Source organism: Papio anubis, chromosome 1, assembly GCF_008728515.1.
Source record: "Papio anubis isolate 15944 chromosome 1, Panubis1.0, whole genome shotgun sequence".
In the NCBI taxonomy this organism is placed as follows: Eukaryota; Metazoa; Chordata; class Mammalia; order Primates; family Cercopithecidae; genus Papio; species Papio anubis.
The window spans coordinates 89757597-89766714 of record NC_044976.1 but is presented as its reverse complement, the minus strand read 5'-3'; the positions used below and the strand labels follow the sequence as shown (position 1 = coordinate 89766714).

General features: G+C 39.9%; 1 pseudogene; it reads right to left on the bottom strand.

The window, feature by feature from the left end:
- Nucleotides 1–258: 258 nt before the first annotated feature.
- LOC116271874 lies at nucleotides 259–368 on the bottom strand (annotated as a pseudogene).
- Nucleotides 369–9118: the final 8750 nt, after the last annotated feature.

Genomic DNA, 9118 nt, shown 5'->3' with positions numbered 1-9118 from the left:
GAATTATTTATTTTACCTAAGATTTTATTCATTTTTAGTATCCAGAAATGAAAGTATAGGTAAGAAACTTCTGAGAAACTTTCTCAATTAGGAAATATAAATCAACTGAGACATTCTGATCACAGGTTACTGAGGCCTAAAAATATTTTTCGGTTTAGATGCTAGGGTAATAATAGAAAATTTAAAAAAGTTTTTTGGTATGATTTGAAAAGAATCATTTAGCTTTGCATTTAATTTGTATCCATTTTTCTATTTGCATATGTATCATTAGCCCCTAATTTCTAATGTTGGAGATTTTCCAGTTATGTGCTTTAAACTGATAAAAACAAATACTGCACTTGATCTTAGCCAAAAGGCTGAGGAGTGATGCAGTCATGTGCTTTCAGACCATGCAGGTTTGTGACTTGCTACAAAATCTCCGTGAGTTCAAAAAATTCAAAACATGTGGCAGCTCAGATGTTAGGTTGGGCGAAATAAAATATTAAAAAATTTGGAGCTGCTTAGAGGATGCTTTGCTATATATATTTTAACGTGATTTGTGTATATGAATATGTTGGGAAAGATGTCACTTGGGAGTGAAGTTGAAAGAAAAATCTTTATGCTTTAAGTCCACTCTGGATAGCAGTAGATATTACAAATAAATTGGGAATTTGTTCAAAGCCTGATATTTTAAAAATATATTTCTTCTGATTGTAATGTTTAAGTAACAACAAAAATCAGTGTTACCTGCTGTTCGAGGGAAACGGTGTGGTTTGTAGAAGGAGCTGGAGATCACATATAGGGAAATTCAGGCAAAATCACCGTATTCGATATCAAATATTCATGTCTAGGATACTTCCTAATTTCGGGAATATATCAGCTAAATCATGTGAATGGTACTTTTATCCAGAAAAGAAAATATATTTAAACTCCCCAGTATCATACCTTATAGCCTACAAAATAACTTATTTTGTCAAAACTTCCCCCAAATGACTTGTGATACAAACCATCCTGCTGGAAAAAGAACCTTCCTACTACTTGAATGAGCTACTTGCTCATTCCTAATGTGTGGATGGAATAGACAGTCTGAGCACAGGTTGACGGAATTGGCAGGACTCCTTTTCAGAGCTAATGTTGTCATTTTTTTCTCAGGGTAGCAAATTTTATATTTTCTGTTAATTAAGAAACACATAAAATAGGTGAATAAAGATAAAGTTCCTAATGTTCAATGACACCTTACAATTTGATAGCTCTTTTACTTCACAGGTATCTGAAAGATGTCCAATATACATTAACTCATTTTACTTTTATATTAATCACTCTCTTATCTTACTTGTTGTTTTCTGGGCTTATGAGGTTTTAATTCCCACTCAGTCTCCATGTCTTTTCTTAAATCCTCAGCCTTCACCTTTTGAGTTGTGTTTCTGGGCAGAACGCTTTCACTGGGATTTGCTTTAACCCACACTACTCCATTTACTAGTGGAAGGATAATGTTCTAAAACATCTAATATATATATCTAGTCTGTTCTCCATCTGCTTGGTTTCATGCCATTGTCCTTCCCTCCTCATAACACATGCATACAAGGCACCTACCCTGAGCCACTCATTCAGACATGCACACACACCATTTTTATGAATTCTCAGAAAATTTCCCCATCCATTAAATGAGCAAATGCTTTTAAACTGTAGAGTGCTACTAAATGTTTTTGTGACACTGATGTTTCATAGGCCACTAATCTGAGTTAGATAAAGCAAAATAACAATGCAGGTAACTCATTTCCTACCAAAAACCATGAAGCATTATTACTCTGAGAACATGGCCCAGTTGTTGGAATCCTAGATTCTTTGACACTCCCTACCCAATAGTCCCTCTGGTTTCCCAGCTGACAACTAGGAGAAGGGGCTTGATAAACCTTCCTGGTTTTAGCAATCAGTTCAATTAACCATCATAATTGCATGTACTTTTCATAAACCAGGCTTACATTCCTGGTTGATTTCATAGCTCCTAGTTCTAGAGCTGCCCCTGCAGCCATGGTGACAGTTCTGCTGCCTGCTTCACTGCCTCTACCCTGACAACATGTTGTTCTGAGGCTAGCAGATCTCGCCCAAGGCAGGATTCTCAACTCGGGAAGGCTTAGTGGGGCCAGGCCCAGGGAATGGTCTGTGAGTATTGCTTAAGCAGCCTCTCCTCCACAGCCTGGTCCCTGCAGCTTCTCTTGCTGTGTCTTGCTCCATCTGTTGCACCCTGGATGTGAATGTGTCTCCCCTAGGGTGCTGGGCACTGGGCTGAGAGGGTCCTAACCTTACCACTCATTCCCTACTGAAGAGCTACTCCATTCCTTTTGTACTTCAACATCTCCCTCTCCCTCCAGAAAGCTATTTCATGTTCTCAGGACTGGTAGAAGCCATGAGCAGCCAGAAGTTCTAGAGAAAATGTTCAAATTTATCCCCTTTTCATTCTCTAGTGATTATCGGTGGTGGCAAGTGTTGTGTAAAAACTGATGTGTCTATTCCCCTTTGTATGGGCTTCAGACTCTGGGTAGACATGTATACAGCACTCTCAACTTTGTTCCAAGGATCACTTGAGATGCTAAAATATATGCTATTGTATGTACTGTGCATTCTCCATGCTTTGACAAATTTAAACATGAGATAACCCATGCTTAAATGCATCCTAACTCAACATATATCACAAATGAATAATCATCTGCCAGTTGTGATAGCATCTCTTCCCTTTCCCCGTTTCCTGGAAAGGATTCCAGACAAATGTATTATTTCTGCTTCCACATAGGGTTTCTTATTTCTTGTTCTGTCTACACATCAATTTGTTCAGTATCTTAACTGGTTATTTGTATCATTGCAATATCTCGATTAACTATAAAATTATATCACCTGTAGAAACTATCTTATTTCTGGACAACATATATATAATAATAATGAATCTTTGATCATATGGCTGCAAGATCCTGCCAATTACTTTTTGGCCTGAGACAAAAAACAAAACAAAATATAACAAAAATGCTTTTTTAAAAGTATGTTTTCTACTCTGACTTCTGACATTTAAATATCTTTTAAAGATATCTGCCAGTGGCTTCTAAAAGTTCCTTTAAATAATCTTTTTGAAGATAAAATATGTTGCATGTTTCATTAATACAATCTTATATAAGATTCTGGATGCCAGATTCTTAATTATAATGCTCAGGTAAAGTCTACTCCAGACACCAACCACCTGAAGGAATATGTTAATTCTTATTTATACAGGGACTTTATAACAATGGCAAAAGAATTTGCTAAGAATGACTAAACCTAGTATACTCAATGTGAAGTATGTATAGTTTGCCTCACAAACCTAAATACAACTATGGAACATGCATACACTGGTTGTGAGTCCCCACATACTCCTCCTGAAGAAACTGGCATTCATTTTTACTTAGGAAATAATCTATGCTGGCATAGAATATTTTCCTTTGTCCTCAATTTTGTGTCCTGGGATGTTTGCTTCCTAGTTCAGGGTTTGTGTTAACACATTTTAGAATCTAATTTATACAGTCAAGTACAAAGAACATCCATTGAATGCTGAACCTTTCTCAACTGTTTTCTATGGAAAGCTTATGTTCTTTGTAATATACCTTAGCTGGCTGTGGCTCTATGGTGCATTGGTTCTAGGCCTAATTGGAACACCCTGTCTGGCAGTTCTATTAAGATCAACATTCTTGACTTTGGAGAACAGAAGGTATTTTAAATTCATTTTGGTAGGAGGAGTCAATTTTTGCCTGAAAAGAAAAAAAAACAGATTTCCTGAAACACGAGTACAGGATCTTATACAAGACCATTAAACACTCTTCTTAGCCATTTGGAAGTCAATGAATTGCTTTCTAATCAATTTATGTCATTATGTTCTCGGTTACCTAGATACTTACTAAATCTTTCCTAAAGAAAAATTATTCTGGCGAGGGATGGTGGCTCACACCTGTAATCTGAGCACTTTGGGAGGCCAAGGTGGATGGATTGCTTGAGGCAACGAGTTTAAGACCAGCCTGGGTAACATAGCAAGACCTCATCTCTACAAAAAATAAAAATAATTTTTTTAAAAATTAGCAGGGTGTGGTGTGGTGGTATGTACCTGTGGTCCCAGCTGCTTGGGAGGTTAAGGCAGGAGGATTGCTTGAGCCCAGGAGGTTAAGGTTACAATGAGCCATCACACCATTGCCCTCCAGCCTGGGCAACAGAGCAAGACCCTGAAAAAAGAAAGAGAGAAAGGAAGGAAGGGAGGGAGAGAGGAAGGGAGGAAACAAGGAAGGAAGGGAGGAAGGAAGGAAACAAGGGAGGGAGGGAGGGAGGAAGGAAGGAAGGAAGGCAGGAAGGGAGGGAGGAAGGAAGGAAACAAGGAAGGAAGGAAGGGAGGGAAGATTTTCTTTTGGTTTGTGTTTAATTCAGTCTTCCTTTTGTTATTTAAGTATCTAGTGAATTGGGCCTACCTCCCTAAACTTTTCTTTCCTCCTGAGAATCCCATCATATCAAACTACCTTTATTTCCTTTTTTCTTTTTTTTTCCTCAGAAATTAATTTTGTAGTCCTAAGATTCTTCTCAAACGATCTCTTCACTGTTTCTTGTCCAAATCTGACAATAAAAAACACATTCTGGCTGTCACCTGCAGAAAAATAGTCTTGAAACCTCAACATTTCTTGGTTCCTGCTTCTCTAGAGCCGTCAACATTAATTTTTCTTTTTCTTTCTTGCTTTTTTAGATACAGGATCTTGCTATCTATTGCCCCAGTTGGAGTGCAGTGGTGGGACCACAGCTCACTGCAGCCTGGAATTCCTTGGTTCAAGCCATTCTCCTGCCTCAGCCTGCCAAGCAGCCAGGACTATAGGCACACACCATCACGCCTGGTTAGTTTTTAAAATTTTGGTAGGGACGAAGTCTCGCTGTGTTGCCCAGGCTGAGACTAATTTTTCAATATCAATTCCTACTGACTAATCAGAGTGTAAAAGATGTGGATGTTACAAAGTAAAGAAAATTTTGGTTATATTGGATTTATCAGCTAGAACTCATGGCATTGGCTGTAACAGCATTACCATATGTCCCAGCAATTCCACTCCTAGGTACATATCCAAAAGAATTGAAAGCGGGCACTTAAACAGAGATATTTACACAGGAATCTTCATAGCAGTATTATTCACAAGAGCCAAAAGGTGGAAATGTGGGAACAACTCAGATGTCCATTAGCCCAGGATTACAAATGGATAAACAAAATGTGGTATATACATACAATGGAATATTATCGAGCCTTTAAAAGGGGTAAAAATCTGATCCATGTTACAACGTGGATGAACCTTGAAAACACTGTGCTAAGTGAATGATCCAGAAACAGAAGAACAAATATTGTATGATTTCACTTATATGAAGTACTTAGGATAGGTAAACTCAGAATTAGAAAGTATAATAGAGGTTACCAGAAATTAGGGGAAGGGGAAAAGGAGGAGTTCCTGTTTAATGGGCAGAAATTTCTTTTTTTCTTTCTTTTTTTTAAAATTATACTTTAAGGTCTGGGGTACATGCGCACAACGTGCAGGTTTGTTCCATAGATATACATGTGCCATGTTGGTTTGCTGCACCCATCAACTCGTCATTTACATTAGGTATTTCTCCCAACGCTATCCCTCCCCCAGGCCCCCACGCCAACAGGCCCCAGTGTGTGATGTTCCCCTCCCTGAATGGGCACAAATTTCTTAGTAGGGATAATGAAAAAGTTTTGGGTATGGATAAGAGTGGTGGTTATACAACATTGTGAGTGTATTTAATGTCTCTGAATTATACACTTATATATGGTTAAAATTATAAATATTATTCAGGTTTTACCACAATGAAAGAAAGAAAGTGCGCCTTCTAGTGGAAGCTGGGTGCAGAGAGCGCTCTATATTCTTGGCTGCAGCTGTCTAGAATGGAGACTGTCTCGCTAAGCTGGGACTTGGGAGTCTTGGATAAAATACCACAGACTCTTGCCTTTCTTACCAAATTTTTATAACTCTTTCTTGAAGAGATGTTTCTTCTTTTGCTATTTGCCCTTAGGATCATTTCCAGAGGGTCTGAGTCATTTTTCTAGAATTTTCACCAGTTTCACTGAGAAGTGAGATAGCAGAGCTCTTTATGCAGTCATGCCAGAAGTTGATTGGGAAGACTATATTTCAGATGTTAGTTATGTTATTCAATTTGGAGGATTGCTTATAACGTTGTTGCACTGGTTGTAAAATTAAATCTTTAGGATTAAAATGTTTTCTTGAGAAACATGGCAACATTACTAAAAACCATGGCAATCCCTCCCCACAAAATGGGATTTTTAGTAACTTTATCACTGTCTTGAGTCTTCCTTTTAAAAACTGAAGCTTTGACATTTTTACTACATTATTTTAAGAGAAAGGTAAGGCTCTATAGATTCCCCACGCATTCTTGAATAAATGAGTGAATGAATGAATGAATGTTTTTGTTTATGAACATGGTGGCCATTTGCTACTGTGTGCTTTGACAGTAAGACTCCCCCTGTACCTGCTTGTTACTGAATTCTACAATTCTATCACTCAAACCCTATCTTAGTTCAAGCTGCTATAACAAATTACCATAGGCTGGGTGGCTTAAATAACAAACATTTTTCACAATTTTGGTGCCTGAGAAGTCCGAAATCACGGTGCAGGCAGATCCTGTATTTGGTGAGGGCCTCCTTCCTGGCTTGCAGATACCATCCTCCTGTATCCTCACATGGCAGAAAAAGAGCGAGCTAACTCTCTGGCCTCTTAAAAGGGCACTAATCCTACTCATGAAGGCTCTACCCTTGTGAGTTAATTACCTCACAAAAGTCCCACCTCCAAATACCATCACATCGGGGGTTAGAATTCAATGTATGAATTTCAACACACTGGGGGGTTCACTATAGCAAATGCACGGTTTTGTTATTTTCCTCTATGCAGCCTATGGAAAGTAACTTTCCTCTCCAGTATTTTTGAGAGGAATGATAATTCAACCTTTCTATTAAGAATAGTTTATGCAATCAAAATGTTATTTTCTCCAAGAGACAAAGACTTGATATTTTATCAGTATCCGAATAACTGGCCTATCCAACTACTGGAATAATTTTACATCTCAACGAAGGTGAAAGAAATTAATATTCATGAGCATTTACTGTGTGGTAGGACTATTGCAAATATTATTTTATTTAACCCTTGCAGCAGTATCTAGGAGTTAGAGCTTATTAGTATCATTGAAGATGAAGAATTAAGACTTAAAGGTTGGGTCTTTTCCAAGGTCATACAGCTAATTAACAGTAGAGCTGCAAGGAAAAAAGAGAACAGGAATAGGGCAGTCAGACAGCAGTAGGTTGGCCCTAGATGTCACAGGTAGGGGTTTCCAAAGGAAGGATAAATGTCTCTGCAAGAAAAGCATCATTGATTCGTTGCTATTTTATCATCTACAAAACATTCCCTGCCAAATCTTCAGAGGACAATTCTAAAGAAACTTAAAAGGATAACTTATAGTTTGTTCATGTTTAAAGTCGAAGAACACATTATTGCTGTGTTTTTATAAACTCATGTTGACTAAACATATTTAAAGATCATTGTGTTTTAGAACATTTATTTCTGAAATTTAACTTTATTTCTGAATCAGCTTCCTCAGTAATACCGACCTCATGAGTGCCATTGTGGTATTTTATAAATAATATAGGTAAAATACTTTTTAGATATGAGGAGACTGGAAGTCCCAGAGCTGAGGCCTGGCTAACTTTTATGAGAAAGGCAGGTTGGGGTGTGTTTGTGTAGTTGTTGTACCCTTAGGGAAAGGGTACCACTTAGTAGACCCTTAGAACCCAGGATTAGGAGCTGTATTTAACGAGAATAGATACAGTAACCTGCAAGAGATAGATTCAAAACCAGTTACAAACTTTTGGAGAAAAAAAGGCAGGAAGGGAGAGGTTGGGGGCTCGGGCGATCCATTGCTTGGAGCTCGGCTTAGCCAGGCTGGGGGGTCCTCCCAGGGGCTGATGAATCGGCGCTAGACTGGCTTAGGAGCTGCCCGCAGGGAGGTGAGGTCTGGGGCCCGGACGCCCGCGGGGAAGGTGGGGACCGGGGCCCGACGCCCGCGGGGAAGTGGGGACCCAGCCCAGCCGTCCGGGCAGCGGTCGAGTTTTAAAGCCATCTGCCGGGCAGGCAGCGGACGGGTGCGGCGAGTTGTTGGTCACCAGCCGACTTCAGGCCGCGGGCTCAAGCCAGGCGCCTCAGCCGCGTTTCCAGTCAGAAAGCGGTGAGGCTTGAGGCGCGCTTGGGCGCAGGGCGGGCCCCGCTCCCCGCGGGGTGGGACTGACTGTGCGTCCGGCCCGCCCCTAGAGTCGGCTGATTGGTGTTCGGTTCCTGTGTCTTGTGTTCTGGTGTGTGGCGCCCCCTGAGCGAGCTTTGAGGGGACGTACCCACCTGTCTGAGCCGCCGGTTTCACAGCAGTGGTAGGAAGCGGGAAACTGGGGGTGGAGTGACGCGCCCCTGTGTCTCGTTCTTGCGCCACTCTCCGGGCCCTAAGGCCTCTGCCTTGGATGTAGGATATTCTCCTTAGGAAATCCACAGAGCTGTTACTTTGCTGTAGGTGCTGATTCGGTTCCCGGCCGGACCCTTCCAGCCCCGCTGGTGCCTGGGGAGAGGGGGTGACATCTGGGGCTCCGACAATTGTATGGTCCTTTCCCAGGCCGAGCCTCGGAGTAATTTGTTCCCGTTGATTTTTCCTTCTTTGTCAAATTCTCTGCAGTTATTTGACGGTCGGTTATTCCTGTAAATGTTGGTCCCAACTTCTTCCGTAACTCACAAACATTTCTAGCAAATCAATAATTTATGTCTGAGTTTCTGTACTTTTAAAATAACGAGTATATTTCTGAGTAAAAATTGTAATAAATAAGTAATAGGCCTGCAATTTTATATAAGTTTATGCAATAATTGTATACAATAAAATAATTTTATACAATAAGTAAAGATTACAGAAGACAAAACGGTGAATTGTCATTAATATAACTAGAGATTAATTGTATCTAGTTGTATTAATATAATTAGAGATTGACATTAATATAACTAGAGAAGGTGCAGATCGGCACTGCAAATTATGTAGT